Raw genomic sequence first — 18,381 nt, forward strand, 5'->3', positions numbered from 1 at the left:
TTCCCAGTGTGGGGTCTTCAGGTCACTCATCCTGCAAAATAATCCACTGGGAGAAAAGGGATGTAAGGTGGGAGCTCTTAGAGATGCATGGAAATAAGAAAACCTGCCTCACTTTGTTCATTGGGGGGAAGCATCCAAGCTCACTGGACAGAAAAGAGCCCTGATGTCGGGTAACCGTCCATCTGTGGGAGTACATTCAGTGCAAGGAAGTGCCTCCTCCCACAGCCCTTAAAATCTTTCCCTTTGCTGAAGGATGGGGGGCAGGTGCAAGAGGACTTCCTAAAAATGCTACCTGAAAACTCTATAGCTGGGGAAATGTCCCGCAGAAATGAGCGCTTCCATCGCCTATGAGCACCTGAAGGCGTGTGCAGGAATATTCATAGCAGCACTGTTCACAATAGCCCCAAACTGGAACCAAACTCCCACCAGCAGGAGGCTATATAAATAACGTGCATATGTTCACACAACAGAACACAACTCAGTAAGAAAAAAAAATAAACTACTGCAACGTATAGCAGTGTGGTTAAGCCTCAGACACATAATGCCGAGCAAATGATTCCATTTACGTGAAGGTCAAGGGCAGGCAACACACACCAATGGTGGCAGAGGTCAGAGTGGCAGCTGATTTAGGGGGGTGACTGACTTAAAGGAGCATGAGGAAAGCCCTGAGAGCTGGGGTGCCCCATACTTTGATCTGGGCCATACAGCTATATACACATGCAGCATCCAGCAAGTGGCCCACTCCAATCCCTGCACTTACTGTCTATAGGTTATGTGCCCATAAAAAGCCAACAACAAAATAAAGAGTAAAAACATAAAAATAAAGGCTGGAAAGGGAGAAGAGGTAACCCAGAGCTGCCTGCTTTTCTTGTCCTGTTAGGGACTCCCTAAAAGCCTTGAGGAGGTGGGGGTCCTTTTCTCTCCACCTCCTGCATGAGCTCGGCCTCAACCACCTCCAGCCCCTGGTGGGTCCCTTCACTGTCCCTCTGGCACCCGCTCCACCCACTGCTGACACGGCCGCCATCAGAGATCACACCTGACCTACTTAGGGACCTGAAATGGGCTCTGTAGGGGAGAGGAGAGGGAAACGAGGTGTAGGGATGGTGGGGTGTCTTTCCAAAACATGAATCTGGGTAGGCCACTCCTGTAGTTGACTCTCCTCAATGACTTGCCTTTGTCCTCAGGATAAAATCCTAACTCCTTAGTGTGGCTTACAAGCCCATCCAGGTCCCACCGTAGCCCCCTCCTCTTATCCCCCTCCCTCTCCCCAACATAACCCACGTCAGGTCCCCAACTGGGTCATGCATGGGCAATGCCTAGCGAGTACCAGGCATGTGATAAATGTTAGTTTTCCTTCCCTGAATGAGGGGGGTGGAGGGGTTGGGGTGAGGAAGGGCTAAGGGTATAGGGATTGGCTCTGGGGATCCTGGAAGGGCCTTCAGGGCTGGAGCCAGGGCCAAGCAGACTTTCATGGTGGGCTAGAAGTCTCCCTCCCTTTGGGTTCTCATCCACTGTGACTCCTTGTCCCAGGGAGGGGAGAAAAGGCCTAGAATGAGTCATTGCGGGGACCATTGGGAGGATTCTTTCTTTCTTTCTTTGTTGTGCTTGAAGATACCATAAACCCTTTTGGGTGGTGACCCCTGGCCTTCAGCTTGTCCCCCACCCCCACTGCCATACCAAAAGCTGGCTCTGCCCCCTACCTGGGGCTCATCACATTGGGGCAAATGGCTGGGCCCCTGAGGTTCTTCTGATGGATTTGGCAAAAAATAACTTACTGGATGAGTTTCAGAGACTGCCCCTTCCTCACGACATGCTGGAATGGGGGGTGCTGGTCTGTGACCTCTAGCTCCCCTCCTCTCCTGACCTCTTATAACCAAATAAGACAGGGAGGGAGGAGGTGAGGGAGAGGGCAGCTGGGAAAGAGACCAGGGCAGTCACTTTTCCATTCCCTTGGCGCCTTCCTTTCTGGTGACCCTTGTTTCTGCTCTGCCCCTCTCTTCTTTCTCTCCTCCCCCTGTCTGGGTTCTTAGATCTTTTTCTGAAAATACAAAGCCAAGTCAACTATCTTGGAATACCCCGAGTCCAAGAAAACTGTGTTGAAGGGGGTGGAAAAGACTCCCAAGGTGGTTGAGAGTTTCAAGTTGGGTGAACCTCCCAAAGAGGCTTAAGTCCCCAAGACACATGAGTTCCCCAAAGGGGTCAAGTCCTATGTGTTGGTCAAGACAACACATGGGCCCGAAATGGAGCTGGGCCGTCGGGGCAGTTGCTGCTGCAGCTGCCCCAGATGGGCATCCAGTCTGTCTTCACACTCACATCTCAGCCCAGCAGCCCAGCCGGCAAACATGCAGCTAGAAGACCAGCACCATCCGCCTGCTCCCCAACACCCCTCTTACCCTCCCTGATCCCCGCGACCCATTCCTTCCTCCATTCACTAGCTCACCATTTATTCCCAGCCACTAGCACTGGTCTGACACAAGTAGATGCCCAACAATATGTGAGGGATGGATGGATGGAGGGCCGGACCTGTGGATGGAGGGCTGGACCTATCTGGAAGGGAGTTGTAGCAAACTTGGATGCCCAGCCCGTGTTCATAGGGCTTTACCAATTCCTTCTGCCAGTGCCTGCCTCTCTTTACACAAAAGCTTTCACTGAAGCCTCAGAAGGTTGCCCTGCCCGTGAGCAGGGCAGGCTAGAACGGTCAGGGGATTTAAGCCCACCCCCAGCAGCCCTCAGGCAATGGCTGATGGGAACTGGTGTACAAATACTAACCTTCCTTCCCTCCAGGGGGGTCATCCTGAAGAGTGGGCACTACCCTGCCCCCCCCCCCCGGCCGGTTTCCCCACACCATTGAGCTCTGGTTGCCTACAGTGGTAGCCTGCTTTGTGACATACCTGCATGACTCCTTCCCTTCCCTGTCCACCCCACCCCAGGCCTCCCCAGTGTCTCGGGGGGCCCCTCCCAAATAAATGCCTTACCTTTAAATCCTTGTCTCAGGCTCCAATAGCACGACTTCTCTCAGACCTACGGCATCCAACACTGCATAGAGCTGAATTTGGGCCTCCGAAGCCAGGCCCTGGACCCATGCCTGGACGTCCACAGAGCACACAGCGGGTGGGTGTCGGAAAGGACAGAGTCGGCGAGGATTCACAAACAGAAGGGCCGTGACTGCCAAACCGAAAGAAGCAGCCAGGATTCCAGGGGTAAAGGAAAATATGAGGCCACGGGGACACAGTAACGAGTGACAAAAGCAGAAATTAAGGTTGGAAATGAAAAGCCCTCTACGGGAACCATGCCAGATGCCTGGAGGGGGCCTGCCCCACCCCCTCTGTTCTGGCTTGTGAAGAGGGCTGCAGTGGTAAGGGGAGGGAAGCTCGTGGCTCAAACTCATGAAACGCAGCAGAAGCCTGTTTGCCACATCCTGTTCCAGCCCTGGAAGGCTCAGGAGCTCCACGATGACAAGCATAAAGCATGCACTCAAGCCTGGATGGTGCCAGGAGCTCTGTTTGACTTGGCAGAGATGCCTAAGGGATAAAGTGGAATCTGAATGCACTTTCCCAGGCCCCCTGTTGGGGGATCCATGCCTTTGACCACGTGGGGCCCACAGCTCCCTTTTGAGGGTGCGACTAAGGAAGGTCCCTTGATGGTCTTGAGATTTCACATCTGGGATCCCGAGTTAAAGGTGGCTTTCTGGCTTCAGAGGAGAATGGGACTGGCACATCTGGCTGACAAGGACAAGATATGGCCACCATGCATGGAGCAGTGGGCCCTGGGAAGGGAAGCTGGGAGTCTGGGATGCATTGACCTTGCAGTGAGCACAGGGTGCCCTCCCCGCACCCAGAGGATGATTGGACTCAACTTCAACTAGTTCTGAGGAGGCCTGGGTGGGGTCCATGCACCCCCATTCAGTATTCCACATTAAGTCCTAAGTCAGCCCAACCTTCAGTTGGGCTTCCAGATTTGTTTCTAAAACACAAATTACAGGTTACATCTAACTGAAAGGATATTTACTCTGCCTAGGACACAAAAAGAAATGTCTGGGTGTAGGGTAGCAGTGGGCAGAGAACCTGTGTCGAGAGCAGGACCAGGGCACCTAGAGCCTAAGATATGAAACCTGTATTTTGAGTTAACTCCTTGGGCTGCTGTTAACCACACTTAGGCTTATCCTTATTTGAATGGCCGTATTGACCCCATCTACACCTGCACTGTCCAATATGGTAGCCTCTACCCAAGCCTGCCCATCGAGCTCTAGAAACGCAGCTAGTCTAACTGGCAGGTGCTGTCAGCATCGAGCATGCATTGATCTCAAGAAAAAGACTGATTTCAAGAAAAAATATAAAATGTCTCATTAGTCATGTTTTATATTGATTACATGTTCAAATGATAATGTTTTTATATATTGGGTTAAATAAAATATGTTATTAAAATTAATCTCACTTTGTTACAGGTTTGTGTCCCCCCAAAATATGTCGGAGTCCTAACCACAAAATGTTCTCTTATTTGGAAATAGGGTTGCAGATGTAATCAAATAAGATGAGGTCATATTGGAGTAGGGTGGGCCCTTAATCCAATATGATTGGTGTCCTTATAAGAAGAGAAGAGATGCGGTGATGTGTCTACAGGCCAAGGAACACCAAGGATCACTGGCAAACACCGGCAGGTAGAAGAGGCAAGGATTCCCCCTCCCTACAGGTGTCAGAGGGAGCACAGCCCTGTCCACACCTTGATCTTGGACTTCTGGCCTCCAGAACTGTGGGACAATACATTTCTGTTGTTTAAGCCACCCAGTTTCTGATACATTGTTACAGCACCCATAGGAAAATGGGATGGAAACGAATGCATCTCTTCTATTTATTTTCATGTGTTGACCAGAATCTTGTGAAGTAGGCATATTATCGTTTCCATTTTCCAGATGAGACAACTGAGGCTGGGAGGAGCCCAACAGTGTGAGTAAAGTTGCCAGAGCTACTAAGTAACAGACACGGACTTCAGACACCTATCTGCAGACCTCATGGTCTCTCCAGGACTGATCAGAGATACACATCTGTTCATCCTACACTGTTTATTGAACACCTACGATTTGCCAGACACTGTTCTAAACACTAGAGACAGATTAAGGAACAAAACAAAGATCCCTGCCTCCTTGTGCTTACATTGTAGCAGGGAGAGACAGGCATTAAATAATAAACATAATGAATATGGAAATTATTTATTGTGTCAGAGTTAAATGTTATGAGGGAGTAAATAGGACAGGGTAAGTGGGTGGGGGTGCAAGTGGGGGTGGGGGGCCCGTGTATTAGAGGTATTAGAGGGTCAGGGTCGGCCTCACAAGAAGGCAAGATTTCAGCAACGACATGAAGGAGCTGAGGGAAGAAACCATGCTGATATCTGCAGGAAGCACGCCCCAGCATAGGGAACAGCTGGTACAAAACCATCCCATGAAGACCTGAGACGGAATCAAGAGGAGATGAGGCACCTTCCAGGTGGGTTCTTGGCACTTTTGCTGCTCATTTTGAATGTTCTCTTCTCAGGGCTACTGGGTGGCTCAGTCAGTTACACCTCCGGTTCTTGATTTTGGCTCAGGTCATGATCTCAGAGTCGTGAGATTGAGCCCCATGTCAGACACCGTGCTGGGTGTGGAGCCTGCTTAAGATTCTCTCCCTCCCACTGCCACCCACCTCACACATGCTCTCTGTCTCTCTGGAAAAAAAAAAAAGTGAATGGTTTTTTTCTTCTCACCTCTTCATGAGCCTTGACCCCAAGGCCCCTCCAAAAGAGCCCTTAGAAGGCTCATCTGGGGTTGCTCTACATGGGTGGACAACTCAGCCACTGTGGAAAGCCTGGTACAGAAGGAGGTCAGATGTCCACCCACCGAGCACAGTCCAGAGCAGCTGGTCCCACAGATTCTGGGAGTCCAGGGTGGATAAGTAGAAGACAGCCCCCCTCCCACTGAATGGGGTCAAACAGGCTGCTGTCCTTGAGTCTGCAGGAGGGCCTGGGCCAAGGACAGAAGCAGAGAGAGAGAGACTGTTTCACTTGCCCAGAATGTACCACTTACATTTTACTTATCCGCAGGTATAATGACAACTGTGTCCCTGTCAGCCATGGGGTGAAAATAGGTGACGATTATTTGTTTAAGGCAGTCTAGCCCCAGGTGTGTCAAGCATGGCATGGGGAGTATTTTGGGAACACGTCCCAAGAAGAAGAGTCTGAGATCAAGTTAAATATCCCTTCTCTGAGAACAGGGTGTGACTCTGACAGTCCCTGAGCCTTGGAGAGAATGATTCTCCTGGATGTTAAATTGTACAGTGTTACCATTATTTATTCCTGTAAGAACACCATCACTCTTATGAGATGCCCATACAGTGCATTAACCACACTTCCCTGGCCAAGGCCAATAACAGAAAGCCAGAAAGCCAGGCGTCCCCACAGGCATCATCAGAGGGGTGTCGTGTTGACCACATGAAATAATCTTGATTCCTAGGGCTCCAGTCATCCTGGCCAGAAGGGGTAGGGCCAAGAGGCAGTTCCATTTCTTGGCAGAGAAGGCAGACAGACTCTCCTCCCACTCCGTGGCCCAACCCGTCCAAGCTGTTTGCTGCTCACATCTGTCCTCCATTTAGACCAGTATTGTTTGACAGGATGGTGGCTCTAGAGGGGAGCCCTCCTCTTGGCTGGAACAGAGGAAAGAGAATGGAACAAGGTCGCAGCCCTGGGGTCAAGAGCCAGCATCCTCACACTCTCTCCATTCCCTACCAGGGTGCCCCTCATGCCTCCATTTTAATTCAATTCCCATTTTGCTGATGGGGAAATAGAGACCCACCAGAGGGGGCCAGATTCTGCCCAAGATTGTGCTGAATTCAAGACAGAGCTGACTTCTAAGCCCATACCACCTCCCACTTATTCCCTCTTTCGCTGACGTCCACCTCCTTGGAACAATGGAAAACAACTTCCAGGAAAACCCATGGAGACTTCTAAACTTGAGAGAGGCCAGAGAACAGACATTTTCATTAATAAGCATCTCAACCAGGGGTCTTCAAACTGTGTTCCCAGGAGCCCCTGGATGCCTTGTAGGGACTTCTGGTGCTATGACACGGGGCCGTGGCTGCCTGCCTCACCGCACCCCTACCACCAGGATGGCACCACAAGATTGCAGTTCTCATCTCCTCTATACTTTGAGTTCCCACACTGGACTTCATTTAAAGAATTTCTTATCTCAAACACAGGCTTGAAGTAGAAAAACAAAGTGTGGTGCAGTCAGTCAGTACTGCTTGGGCATCACAAAGGCATGAACTACTGATACAATGACCAGCATGGTTGTCTCTCAAGTGCATTATGCTGGCTGAGAGGAGCCCTCTTTCAAAAGGTTGCATACAGTATGATTCCACTTATATGACATTCTAGAAATGGTGGGGACAGAAAACAGATCAGTGATTGCTAGGAGCTGGGGAAGGCAAGGCTGACTGTAGAGGGTCACAAGGGTTTTGGGTTCATGGGAATGGTCCGCGTCTTGATAGTGGTGATGACTGCATGCTATATGCATCTGTCAGAAGTCATAGACCTGTGTGCTAAAAAGGGTGAATTTTACTATATGTAAACAATACCTGAATAAACCCCACTTTAAAAGAAAAACAAAACTTGGAGATCCCTGCCTGAGAAATCTTTCATTCTAATGTCCTCATGAACAAGTAAACAAATGAAGCTAAAGGTAATTGCCTCTGAGTCTGAAGGATAAGAAAGGGGATGACCTCCCACTAAGGGCCTTCTGCATGTTAGGTAATCCCCTAGTAGTTTCAGTTCACTTCTTAAAATTCAAAGTTGTATATATATATTATCCTCACAATAATTCTCTGGAGAAGGTGAAACTCAATAGGCTAATTGTGGCAGATTGCATTTTCCAGAACAGCAAGAGATAATGTAAAAAAAATAAATAAATAAAATAGTAAAATGCTGTGTTTTTAGCTACTTTGTTTGGGAGGTGATTTGCTATGCAGCAGTAGATAATTGGAACACTGGGTAACCAGCCCAAGGCATCACCACAGCCAGCACTCATTCCCTGCATCCCAGATCTGCTGCCTCTCTGTTCTGCTTTGTTCCTAAATAAGGCATTGTGGGTCCAAGCCTCCAGACACAGCCACAGAAAGAAACTCTGAACACACCACTTTCTAGAGCAGCAGGACCCAGCCCTTCTCTGAAAGACAGGTGCCAAAGTGGTGCCTGACCCATAGTAGGTGCTCAATAAATATCTGGCAAATAATAGATTCCAGGCCCATTCTAGGAGCTGACATAACAGTGAAAAAGATGCAGTTCCTGATCATATGGAGACTGATCTTTAGGGAGGAGATAGCAATAATAAGAAGATGATTTTAGATACCAACTGACATGAAGAAAATGAGCAGGGCCATGTGATAGAGGGGACTGGATGTGGTATGAAGATCAAGGAAGCCCTCTCTAAGCAGATGACATTTGAAACCTGAAAGATAAAAAAGATGCCATCTTTGGGCAAATGAGAAGGTATCCAGGAATGGCCAAATAAAATAGCTTAAAAAGACATATACACTCACAAACAATTCTAAAATAGAAAAGGGAGACTCAGATTAGTGGAAGCCTCCATTATTCTAGAGACAAGCAACTAAAACAAATAGTAAATGATAGTATGAAGTAAAGGGAAGGGCATTGGTTAAGAGTCCAGCTTTGTCACTAATTCCCCCTCAAGGTCATTTTCTCTCTCTGGGCCTCTGTTTTGCTTGTTATGAAATGAGAAGGTTGGACTGGAATCGGCAGTAGGATGGAGCCAGCTCACACCAGCTGGTGGGAGTAGACTGTGTGCGTCTCTTCCTGGCTCCACATTCAGTGGTGTCACACTGGTAGGCTGAAATTGGCCATTGAGGGAGTATCCACACCATAGAAGCTGACAAATGCTGCAAACGGGACTGTTTGCTGTTGTTGTTTTAGAGCTGGTTGTTAAACACACCACTGAACTAAATAAGTGCTTCTCAAATGTCTTGCTAAAGTCTCCTATTGTCATTTTTAAAATTCACAATTTTACATTCTATACCCAATTGTATATGGGCTTCCTGTTTCCTCGCATACTTGAAAATATAAAATTTTATTTTCCTAACTTCAGGAAGATGCATAGTGGTAATTCTGTGGATTTTTTACATGTCACTCACACACACACACATGCTCCTTCCTGGCTAAGTGTTGCCCTGTGGTCAAGGTTGGCATTATTCAGTCCCTCCAAGAGTGAGACCTCCCCCCTCATCATCTGTCTCCCTCCCTTGTCTCTTTTCCAAACCCAAAGCCTTCCCTGACTTGGATTTGAATTTGGGCACTGGGGAGGAATAAGCCAGCCCCGGTAGTACATTTGTGCAAGTGCATTTGCACAAGTGCATTTGTGCCCTGGGGCATTTTTGCCCTGGGGCTCAGCACAGAAGCTGGCCATGGTCTGCTCTTGACACTGGGGTCCAGGCCTGGCCAAGCAGACATTCCCCACCCTCTTGTGACACTGCAGCTATGGGACTCCTTGCAGGTGGCCCTACCCATGCTGCCAGCATCCACGGGTCATTTCCCTGCAGACAGAAAGGAATGAGAACTTCCTTTTCCTCCTCCTCTTTCTCCTCCTCTGGAAGTGTGTGGGCTTAGCTCATCACACTGGGGCTAGGTCTGGGAGATCTGTTTTCTGTGTTCCAGACTTGAGGCTGCCGCAGGCTTCCTGGCTGACCTTGGACAGATGGTTATGTTTTGTCTGTGCCTATTTTTCCGCCATCAGCTGCTGCTTACCTCACTGCTGGGGATGGCTGGGTGGATGTCTGAGGCAGCCTCAAAAAAGCAGACAATAATAGTTCCATGGACTATGTATGGTTCCATACTATTGAGACAGGGGCAGAGACCCCATTTCCACAGATGATAGACCCTGGGTGCTAGAGCATACATCATAGAAAGTTCCATGAAAAAAATCTTTACATAGCAACACCATCCCCCAAAGGAGGCTAGAGAACTCTGTGGAGGGGAGAAGGCAGAATGTGATGGAAATTGGGTGGGAGTGGGAGAAGGGAACAGCTGAATATTGAAGGCACCATCTCTTCCCTCTCCTCTAAACTTCTCAAAGCAGTGCTCACTGTCTCTGCCTCCTTAGTTCCCCAGGACCGCCTCCCCATCCTGCCACCAAATTGGCACCAAGGATGTCTGTGGCTGTTCCTTGCTAACCCAATGGCCAATCTTCCTAACTAATATCACTACCCACCTTGTCCCATTTGGAAAAATCCTTCATTCTCTTTCTTAAACCTCTCTACTCTCCTCTCTTAGTTCAGGTTCACTCAAAGTGGAATCTAAGACAAGGACTTGGGTGCAGAGAGTTTATTTGGGAGGTGGTCCCAGGAAGCAGAAGTGAGATGCAGGGAAAGTGGGAAAAGGAAGGAACATGTTTTCAGACTCCTGCTGTGGGCAGCTGGGGCTCCATCCCTCCTGGGTCCTCTGAGGAACTATATAGGATGCACCTTAGAATTGCTTCTGCCAAGGATGAAGGGCAGGAGCATTTAGCTGGACTGTTGGCACCCACTGGTTGAGGGTCACTCACCAAGGGCATTAACTCCCTAAGGCAAGAGAGCAGAGAGCCATGGTGGGTGCTTGAGGTGGGGAGCCATCTGCATGCACAGGAACTGTCCATGCTGCATGCAGCTTCATTCAGTGGTGGACTGAGGGAGGATATGGGGGACACTAGTATGTCTTCTAGACTTGGCCTCCATGACAGCTCACTCCTGTGGTTCTCGTCCTGCCCTTTTACCACACACTCTCCATCTGTTTCCAGAATCCTCTTCATTCTGTTCCACCCCTCACAGCCACCTTAACCAACTGCACTCCTTTGCTATCCTGCCAGTCCCCTCCTCATCCAATGCCTTTGGCTCGTCTCCACTGATGCACTAAGCACACTTTTCTGTTTGGATTTCATCCTCTTCCAAGAAACTTCTTAAAGGCAGGGACAGGACTTCTGGTGGCCTACTATGTGTTGGGCACATAGTAGGAGCTCAAAAAAGTATAGCTCCTCTCCCCTTCCCCCTACTAATGGCAATGTTATAGAATCACATTGTGATTCCCTGACAACGTTGACAGTATGGAATTTCCCAATCCCTAAGATCTAATGCGAAAGTTACTTGCTAGTTTCTATTTTCTTTACTTTCTGGAGAAAACAAGGCCCCAGGATGGTGGGAGTTGCCAACCTGGTAGGTGGGATACTGTCTCTCTGGGATGCTACCCTGAAAGCCACCCAACTCAGAACCTCTCCATCCATTATTTCCCCTCCTTGTTTCACAGGGCTCATTGACCTTACAATTCTATGTGCCTTCCAGGCAATATAGGGCTTGTTATAAAGAAATGAAGCTTGGAGACTCCAATTAACTGGTAGATGAGCAGCCATTCCATGCACCGGACTGTGCCAGGCACTGGCTGCAAGAAGGAGAAAATGGATGAGGAAGAAGAAGGGAAGAAGCAGAGGACACCCCTGTCTTTAAGGAGTTTATAATCTATGCGGTGCAGGCAAGGCTGAGAACACAGACTTCCCTGCTGAGAAATGCTCATGTTGCCACAATCAACTGGAAAACAAAAAGCTGTTTAGTAAATGGTGGTAGGGAAACAGATGAAGAAAAATTAAATTGGATCCCCACCTATCACTTCATACAAAGGTGAACTCTAGCTGAGTTAAAGACCTAAAATAAGATGTTAACTGTCAAGAGAAGACATGGTAGGGAACACCTTTATGGCCCAAGGATAGAAAATTAAATACACCTTTAAGTGTACAAACAATAAGGCAAAATATTGGTGAATTGGTTTTATCAAAACTGAGCATCTCTATTCCACAAAGTTCACAGGCAGACAACAAAATGAGGGAAAATATTTGCAATGTCTAAAACTGACAAATTAGTATTTAAAATATTTGCAGACTTTTTGCAAATCAATGAGAAAAAAAAAGCAAACCCAATCAAAAAATGGGCAAATGGCATGAAGAGGCAATCAACATAAGAGGAAACCTAAAAGCTAACAACTATTTAAAGAAATACTTAAAGTTACTAGTAATTACACAAGTTGAAAATTAAAATAATGAGATGATGATTTGGAATAGAAGGACCTTCCACCCTACTGGTGCACATGAGTGTGAACTGGCATGGTCAACACACTTCTTATTCTAAAAAGAAGTCACTCATCCTGTGACCCAGAAATTCTGCCCCTGAGTAAATCCCCAGATTTGCTCTGACAAACCTATAATTGGCTGAAGATAGAGCTGTGCATCATGTTGGTGGTGGTGATGACAGGAGCCAGAAGCAAGGTGAATGTCTTCCACTTGCAGTGGAGAAACTGTGCACACCATGTGCAGCTGGGAGGTCCAGCCAACAGTTTGAAGCAACAAAATAGATAGCACATATTGGTATCATAGGGGGCTTTATAACAGTACTGAGTGGCGGGGGGAAAGCAGAATGAGATCTATAACATGATAGCATTTATATAAATTTAAAGGCATGCACTGAAAATAACAAAACATATTTTCAAGCAAAGGAATAGACTGAATGGTGCTATTCCAGTTACTATGGCTCTGTGACAGATTATCCCAAAACTTAGTGACTTAAAACAGCCATTCTATTCTATTGCATGGATTCCATGGGTCAGGACCTTGGACAGGTTTGCCAGGAGATACTTGAGCTCCACATGGCATTGACTTGGAGTCACTGTGTGGTATCTGTGGGAAGCTGAGCAGGTCTGCAGGGCTCAAGGCATCTTGCTGACATGTCTGGCATTTTGGCAGAGGCTCAGCTGGGGCTGTCAACCAGAGTGCCTCTAGCATTGGCATGGTAGTCTCAGGGTAGTTGGAGTTCTTACACAGAGGCTCAGAGTACCAGCAAGCAAGGAGGTGGCTGCATGGAAGTCACATGGCATCACTTCCACCACACTCCACTGGTGGAAGCAGTCACAAGCCCATTCAAATTCATAGAGAGGGACATAGACTCTGCTTCTTTATGGGAGAAGTTTCAAAGAATTTGTGGTCATTTAAAAACCTCCTCTGGGAGGGGGAGGAGCAAGATGGCAGAGGAGTAGGAGACCTAAATTTTGTATGGTCCCAAGAATTCAGCTGGATAGGGATCAAACCATTCTGAACACCTACGAACTCAACAGGAGATCGAAGAAAAGAATAGCAACAACTCTCTGAACAGAAAAGTGACCACTTTCTGGAAGGTAGGACGTGTGCAGAAGTGAATCCGAGGCGATATTCGGGAGGATAGACGGCGGGGGAGGGGGCCTCCGTCAGCCCCTATTGGCAAGTGATAGAGCAGCAGAGCACAAAATCAGAACTTTTAGAAGTCGGCTCCGCTGAGGGTCGTTGCTCCAGTGGCTAAGCAGGGGGGTGGAACCCTCGCTGGGACAGTGTGGTCTCAGGACCCTCGGGGTCACAGAAAGACCGGGGGTGCCTGAGTGCGGCAGAGCTCCCAGGTATCGGAGCGGGGAAGCCAGCTGCAGAGACAGAGCCGAGGAGCGGGCTTTCAGCTCAGGGTTGCCATAAACCGTGATCCGCGGCACAGTCGGGCCACTGCTCCTCCAGCAGGGACCCAACAAGCGGCAGATCTGGGGAGAGTCCCCTTCCTCCCCTGGGAGGAGCGGTGCGGGAGCGCACCGCAGGGATCTGCTGGGTTTAGAGACTCCACATGGGGTCATGTGCCAGAGATAGAAACGCTCTGTCACAGGCCGGGTGAGCACGAAGTGCGGCCGGAGACCGGGGAGACAGGAGTGACTGACTGCTTTTCTCTGGGGGCTCACTGAGGAGCAGGGCCCCGAGTTCTCGGCTCCTCCAGGGCGGAGATTGGGAGGCCGCCATTTTCACTCTCAGCCTCCAAAGCTGTACGGAGAGCTTGCCGGGAACAAAAGCTCCCGAGAGCAAACCCAAGCAGATTACTTAGCCCAGACCCAGCAAGGGCAGGGCAATTCCGCCTCCAGCAAATACATTTGGGAACCACGGCAACAGGCCCATCCCCCAGAAGATCAGCGAGAACAGCCAGCCAAGACCAAGTTAACCGATCAATGAGAACAGCAGAACTCCAGCACTAGGGGAATACTGCACATAGAATCCATGGCTTTTTCCCCATGATTCTTTAGTCTTTCAAAGTTAATTTTTAAAATTTTCTTTGTTTTTCTTTTTATTTTTTTAGCTGAATTTTTCTTCTTTCCTTTTTCAATCAACATCTTATCAATTCCTTTTTTAAAATCTTTTTTTAATTTTTCATTTTTACAGTCATATTCTATCTCTTCATTGTATTTAACCTTATTTAATGTATATATATACATTTTTCTTTCTTTAAAATTTTGGGATACAGTTTCTTCTAACAGACCAAAACATACCCTAAATCTAGTGTATGACATTGTCCTAGTCTCCCTCCTGATCACATTCTCTCTTTTTTAAAAAATTTTTTTTCATTCTTTTCTCAACCAAATTCTTATCTCATCAATTCCTTCTTTAAAATCCTTTTTAATTTTCATCTTTACAGTCATATTCCATCCCTTCATCATATTTACCCTTATTTTTGTATATATATATTTCTTTCTTTAAAACTTTGGGAGGCAACTTCTCCTAACAGACCAAAATACACCCAAAATCTTCCAGCAGGGACCCAACAAGCGGTAGATCTGACTCTGTTATATTCACCAGCCTGATGATATTCTTTTTCTTTCCTTCCCCCCCCAACCCAACCCCGGTTTTGGGTCTCTTCTGATTTGTTTAGTGTATATTTTTCTGGGGTCATTGTTACTCTTTTAGCATTTCTTTAGCATTTTGTTCTCTCATTCATCTATTCTCCTCTGGACAAAATGACAAGATGGAAAAACTCACCTCAAAAAAAAAGAACAAGAGGCAGTACTGACTGCCAGGGACCTAATCAATACAGACATTAGTAAGATGTCGGAACTAGAGTTCAGAATGACTATTATGAGGATACTAGCTGCGCTTGAAAAAAGCATGGAAGTTATTAGAGAAACCCTGTCTGGAGAAATAAAAGAACTAAAATCTAACCAAGTCAAAATCAAAAAGGCTATTAATGAGGTGCAATCAAAAATGGAGGCTCTAACTGCTAGGATAAATGAGGCAGAAGAGAGAATTAGTGATATAGAAGACCAAACGATGGAGAATGAAGAAGCTGAGAAAAGGAGAGATAAACAACTACTGGATCACGAGGGGAGAATTCGAGAGATAAGTGATACCATAAAGTGAAACATTAGAATAACTGGAATCCCAGAAGAAGAAGAAAGAGAGAGAGGGGCAGAAGGTATATTGGAGTAAATTATAGTAGAGAACTTCCCTAATTTGGGGAAGGAAACAGGCATCAAAATCCAGGAGGCACAGAGAACCCCCCTCAAAATCAATAAAATAGGTCAACACCTCGACATCTAATAGTAAAACTCACAAGTCTCAGAGACAACCCTGAAAGCAGCTCGGGACAAGAGGTCTCTAACCTACAATGGTAGAAAAATTAGATTGGCAGCAGACCTATCCACAGAGACCTGGCAGGCCAGAAAGGACTGGCATAATATATTCAGAGCACTAAATGAGAAAAAATATGCAGCCAAGAATACTATATCCAGCTAGGCTGTCATTGAAAATAGAAGGAGAGGGGCACCTGAGTGGCTCAGTTGGTTAAGTGGCTGCCTTCAGCTCAGGTCATGATCCCAGGGTCCTGGGATCAAGCTCTGCATCGGCCTCCCTGCTCAGCGGGGAACCTGCTTCTCCTTCTCCCTCTGCCTGCCTCTTTGCCTACTTGTGCTCTATCTCTCTGTCAAATAAATAAATAAAATATTTTTAAAAAAAAAGAAAATAGAAGGAGGACAAACAAAAACTAAAAGAATTTGCAAGCCCTACAAGAAATATTGAAAGGGGTCCTCTAAGCAAAGAAAGAGCTTAAAAGGAACATAGACCAGAAAGGAACAGAGACAATATACAGTAACAGTCACCTTACAGGCAATACAATGGCACTAAATTCATATCTTTCAGTAGTTACACTGAATGTAATTGGGCTAAATGCCCCAATCAAAAGACACAGGGTATCAGATTGGATAAAAAAACAAGACCCATCAATATACTGTCTGCAAGAGACTCGTTTTAGATGCAAAGACACCTCCAGATTTAAAGTGAGGGGGTGGAAAACAATTTACCATGTTAATGGACATCAAAAGAAATCTGGGGTGGCAATCCTTATACCAGACAAATTAGATTTTAAACCAAAGACTATAATAAGAGATGAAGAAGGACACTACATCATACTTAAAGAGTCTATCCAACAAGAAGATCTAACAGTTTTAAATATCTATGCCCCTAACATGGAAGCAGCCAATTATATAAGCTAGTTAATAACAAAATCAAAGAAACACATCCACAACAATACAATAATAGTGGGGGACTTTAACACGTCCCTCACTCAAATGGACAGATCATCTAAGCAAAAGATCAACAAGGAAATAAAGGCTTTAAATGACACACTGGATCAGATGGACTTCACAGATATATTCAGAACATTCCATCCCAAAGCAGCAGAATACACATTCTTCTCTAGTGCACATAGAACATTCTCCAGAATAGATCACATCCTGGGTCACAAATCAGGTCTCAACTGGTACCAAAAGATTGGGATCATTCCCTGCATATTTTCAGACCACAATGCTTTGAAGCTAGAACTCAATCACAAGAGGAAAGTCAGAAAGAACTCAAATACATGGAGGCTAAAGAGCATCCTACTAAAGAATGAATGGGTCAACCAGGAAATTAAAGAAGAATTTAAAAAATTCATGGAAACAAATGAAAATACAACTGTTCAAAATCTTTGGGATGCAGCAAAGGCAGTCCCAAGAGGAAAGTATGTAGCAATACAAGCCTTTCTCAAGAAACAGGAAAGGTCTCAAATACACAACCTAACACTACACCTAAAGGAGCTGAAGAAAGAACAGCAAATAAAGCCTAAACCCAGCAGGAGAAGAGAAATAATAAAGATAAGAGCAGAAATCAATGAAATAGAAACCAAAAGAACAGTAGAACTGATCAATGAAACTAGGAGCTGGTTCTTTGAAAGAATTAACAAGATTGATAAACCCCTGGCCAGACTTATCAAAAAGAAAAGAGAAAGGACCCAAATAAATAAAATCATGAATGAGAGGAGAGACCACAACCAACACCAAAGAAATACAAACAACTATACGAACATATTATGAGCAACTATATGCCAGCAAATTAAATAACCTGGAAGAAATGGATGCATTCCTAGAGATGTATCAACTACCAAAACTGAACCAGGAAGAAATAGAAAACCTGAACAGACCTATAACCACTAAGGAAATTGAAGCAGTCATCAAAAATCTCCCAACAAACAAGAGCCCAGGGCCAGATGGCTTCCCAGGGGAATTCTACCAAACATTTAAAGAAGAATTAATACCTATTCTTCTGAAACTGTTCCAAAAAACAGAAATGGAAGGAAAACTTCCAAACTCGTTTTAGGAGGCCACCATTACCTTGATCCCAAAACCAGACAAAGGCCCCATCAAAAAGGAGAATTACAGACCAATATCCTTGATGAACATGGATGCAACAATTCTCACCAAAATACTAGCCAATAGGATCCAACAGTACATTAAAAGGATTATTCACCACGACCAAGTGGGATTTATCCCTGGGCTGCAAGATTGGTTCAACATCCACAAATCAATCAATGTGATACAATACATTAATAAAAGAAGGAACAAGAACCATATGATCCTCTCAATAGATGCAGAAAAAGCATTTGACAAAGTACAGCATCCTTTCTTGATTAAAACTCTTCACAGTGTAGGGATAGAGGGTACATACCTCAATACCATAAAAGCCATCAATGAAAAACCCACAGCGAATATCATACTCAGTGGGGAAAAACTGAGAGCTTTTCCCCTAAGGTCAGGAACACTGCAGGGATGTCCACTATCACCACTGCTATTCAACATAGTACTAGAAGTCCTAGCCTCGGCAATCAGACAACAAAAAGAAATAAAAGACATTCAAATTGGCAAGGAAGAAGTGAAACTCTCACTTTTTGCAGATGATATGATACTTTATGTAGAAACCCAAAAGACTCCACCCCAAAACTGCTAGAACTCATACAGGAATTCAGTGAAGTGGCAGGATATAAAATCAATTCACAGAAATCAGTTGCATAACAAGACAGAAGAAAGAGAAATTAATGAGTCAATCCCATTTACAATTGCACCCAAAACCATAAGAGATCTAGAAATAAATCTAACCAAAGAGGCAAAGGATCTATACTCAGAAAACTATAGAATACTCATGAAAGAAATTAAGACACAAAGAAATAGAAAAACGTTCCATGCTCG

This window comes from Phoca vitulina, unplaced genomic scaffold, assembly GCF_004348235.1.
Source record: "Phoca vitulina isolate PV1807 unplaced genomic scaffold, GSC_HSeal_1.0 scaffold22, whole genome shotgun sequence".
Lineage (NCBI taxonomy): Eukaryota > Metazoa > Chordata > Mammalia > Carnivora > Phocidae > Phoca > Phoca vitulina.